This window comes from Adiantum capillus-veneris, chromosome 1, assembly GCF_014529385.1.
Source record: "Adiantum capillus-veneris isolate H3 chromosome 1, ASM1452938v2, whole genome shotgun sequence".
NCBI classification, from domain to species: domain Eukaryota; kingdom Viridiplantae; phylum Streptophyta; class Polypodiopsida; order Polypodiales; family Pteridaceae; genus Adiantum; species Adiantum capillus-veneris.
In genome coordinates this window covers 110,951,701-110,955,806 of record NC_140931.1, presented here as the reverse complement: position 1 = coordinate 110,955,806, position 4,106 = coordinate 110,951,701, and positions in this window count along the sequence as shown.

The window sequence follows — 4,106 nt, the reverse complement described above, 5'->3', positions numbered from 1 at the left end:
CTTTTGCTGATTCTGGTCCTATGTACTAGCTTCTTCTCACGTGACTTTTTCTTGTCATAGTGATGAGTATCAGCCTCACAGTTCTTTGAGACTGTCTCTTCTACTATCTTCTTGGTTTCCTTGTGTGATGAGCGATGATTTTTTTGCCTCTTGTAACTTTCATTCGTTTGCTTTTGACTTTGAGATCCGTGAGACCTATTCCTCCTTTAGCCCTTTTAGCTCTCCGACACATGGAATGACTAGAATGGTGCAAATCCCTTGATTCATCAGCAGTACCCCCTCTTGAAGCGACCTCAACTTCATATCCTACTCTAGTCTCCTTTGGAATTGGACTGACCCTCTCTTGGTTTTCCATAAAGCGAGCTGTTGGTCATCGACCTCTTGTACTCGATCTGGGTGGAATTGTTGGCATCCACTAGCTTTAATACCAGTCTAGAGGTAGTTCATCTGTCCCGGAGCAACTTAGATCAAACCATGGTGATTGCCAAAATGAAATGAGTTGGATGTGTTGAGACAGCTATTCCTAGTTGGTACTTAGAACTAGAGATGTCAAATTCAAAATAATTGGAGAGCACTTCGGACTACTAGAAGAAGAATTGGAACTGAAAACACAAAACACTGGAACTAAAAAGACGAGAAGATGTAACTAGATTGGAACTAGGATTGCATTCAAATAATGAGATTACAACTGGAGAGCACCAAGCATACTAGTAGTTGGCTTTAGAATTATAAAAAGAGAGAGAGAGCGCAACAAATGATTATAAAGTAATACAAAGAGCACAAGTAGCTCAGGATCTAGGCGTCTAAGGATTCTAGGGAATCAGAAGTCCTACAAAATGAGTAACGGGTCCTATTTATAGGCCTTCGGATTGATGTCTCTTGACTGACTGTACACTATCAGTTATTGTGGTAACTCACTGGTTACTGCTTCTAGAAGCTTCATATATCCGCATGTCCTGTTAGATATAGTTCTCGCCTTCTACACTATGCAAGCAATTATTTACTGATTTTTTTTTTCTTTATACACTTTTCCCTCACTTTTATCACAACACATTGACCCGCCGATAATGTACAATTATGTCTACTACTAGTGATGTAATGTAAAGCAATTTGCACTTTTCTTCTTTGCCTGATCTTCACTGTTACGCCATACAGTACTAAAGTTGTTATTGCATATTGTTTGATACTACCTCACTTCTTTGCTTCTCTATGACATATTTGCTACTATTTTTACTACTTCATTGTAGAGCTGACTTATCAGAGATAATTTAAATAATCTGGTCAAATCCATAATATCATAAAACGCCTTGAGAAATTACATACTTGGAGGTTATTTGAAGAAATAGCTAGTGGAAAAAATGATAAATAAGCGTGAATGGATCAATAGATACGGTTAGGAGTTTGGCACAATCTTGTACAAGAGAGTTGGTATAATCAACCAATTAAGTACTCAATTATAGGTTTTTTTGGATATTTAATTGTGTAACAAGCACAAAATTCATGCTTGAATGTTGTAGAATTTTGTTAGTGAAGTATCACCTCAATATGGTGAATGACTGTGAAAGAAAAATCCATAGGAAGGAGGACTTACGTAGGAATTTGGTATGGTCAAATCTTGTCAAAAATTATCCCACTCATTTGAAAGTGATCCAACAAAGAATGCTAATTTTTGTGATGATTCCAAATTTCTTTAACTCATTCACTCAGCGATAGCTGCAAAAGTGTTTCTCAAAGACAAAATACTAAAGATGATTTCTTTTCAGAACCAAGGATTAAACAAGACACTAAATATATTAACAGTTTGGAAGGTCTAAATTACAAAATCAATGAGACGTCTAATTATCTTTCAGTAGAGGGGTGGTGTGCCAATAAAAGATAACGAAAAAGTTACATAAATTTGGGAAAATGGTTTGCAAAGTTGGACAAACAATAGATGTTGAGATTGTCTCAAAGCGGTAGTAAGCTTAAACAATAACTCTGATGAAAAACTAATCATGGTGCCTGAATTAGACAACTGCTAGAAAATACATCCCTAATAGAAAACATTGGAATACCAAGAAACACAAGAAATGAAGTTGACGTAGATAACGTAGGAAATGAGCACGACTAAGTTATGCAGGTGTTTTGAGTGACGTAGGTCGCATGCCCAAAGCATCTCCAAATAGCAGCGGTGGCAAAGTGCAACAAAGTGCAAGTTCCAAGATGTGGCAAAGTGCAATGACATTGTTGTGCAAATTTTAACAGCAGAAAAGTTGTTGTTTCTAAGCAGGTTCTTATTAATGTAAACCGGGTGCAGAAACTGCAGTGCGGTAAGGAAAGCATTCTGAGTTTGAGGATTTGATTGTGGTACGTTTTGCTCAATCCAGACTTTGCTTTTAAGCTTGAGGGAAAGAGAACATGACAGTGAAAACTGCCATAATTCAAGAGACAAAGCTTTCAACCCTTCTCCTTTTTGTGTGTGCACAATTTCCAAGGAGATACTTCATGAGGTGATGCAAATGGAATTTGATCCAAAGATTGCTCTACAGAGTTTGACTTCTTATTGTGCCAAATTGGTAGTGATGTACTTCATGGGAAAAAGAATGACAACCCAAGGATTATGGGACTGGGCAATGACAATATTCAGCGGTAGTAATTAGGTCCAACACTTCAGATCGATTGGGCAATGACAATATTCAGAGGTAGAAATTAGGTCCAACACTTCACATCGATGGGCAAGGGATTCTATGTGACTACATGCAAGTCAAAGCAAGTGATATAAGATTTAGTCATAAGAGGTGGTGTGTGGGGTGCCACTTATTTTGCGTACGCAATGTCGTGGACAGCATAATTTGGCCCTCATGAAGAGATAATTCACTTTTCCCCTGTTTGGGTTGTTGTCTCTGCCAATTTGGTTACATGATCAGCCATTGATGCTTTGTTGGGCCGGGTTTTATTCATGGAAAAGTTAAAATGGATGAGATCTAGACTAGATATCAAGGTGTGCATTTTGTGTAACATGGACAAACCTATTCTGAAGTTTATGGATTTAAACATGGGATGCTTTCGATATTTTCTTCAAGAGCCAATTTTTTCTTCTTTCCCCAATGCACATTATGAATGTTTCAAGGTTGGACATTATACAAGAAAATTCCCTATGCCATCAGTAAATCCAATGGTCGAATCCACATTGAAGCATGTCCATAGAGATGCCAAGCCGGCTACGATTGAGAATGGTAGTATTTCTAAGGAGAATGTATGTTCTGAGGTCAACGTTGAGGATTTAGTCATTGAGGATGATTGTCCACATGTGGTGCAGACAAGTAAGAGGAAAAGACCATTATCTCTAAGTCCTCGCATGAGATCTCAACAAGAAATGAAACCCAAGAGCAAGAAGTTACAATTGATTGCAATCCCGGGCATAAGATTGACCTCCTTAGCCACTGCGTGTCTGTCTCAAGCTTGTCCTAAAACTCCACTTTGAAAAAGAAGAAGAAAACAAAAAAGTGAATCTCTCATTGATGAGTGCTCATTCTTCTTCTGTCAGGGTGGCTCCCTTTTAGCGTATCTTGTATTGTCCATATGTATGCTTGGTTGCCCTCAAGGAAGAGTTGGCATGAGGTTGTGATATACTTTTTCAATTTAAATTTATCAATAAAATACTCTCACATCATCTGAGATTTTCTATAAAGAAAAGAAAATACATCCCTAAATATGACTTGTAGCTACATGATCTTATACTTGCTAAAGATTCATAATATGGATAATCATTTGCTAATCTACAAAGGCTAACCAAGCTTTTGTATTTTGAGGCCCAGATTCCATGTACAATGCACCATCCTAGTGCTTATTCTACTTTTTTCTTTATCTTAATATCTTCACATTTTGCACCACCTATTACATCTTTTTTACGAAAATCTCCCAGTTTCATATTCTTATCACTTAATTTATTTTTTTTGTAAAGTTTCTCTCTTTGCAAATATACCTAAAGGTCTAACACTCAAGCAGTCTTGTCACAAGGAAGAATACCACCAAACAAATGTAGAAGAATTTTTAATGAGATGATTTTTCATTATGCTATATAGCTACTCACACGAGTTAAGGTACTTTGGGATAATTGACAACAA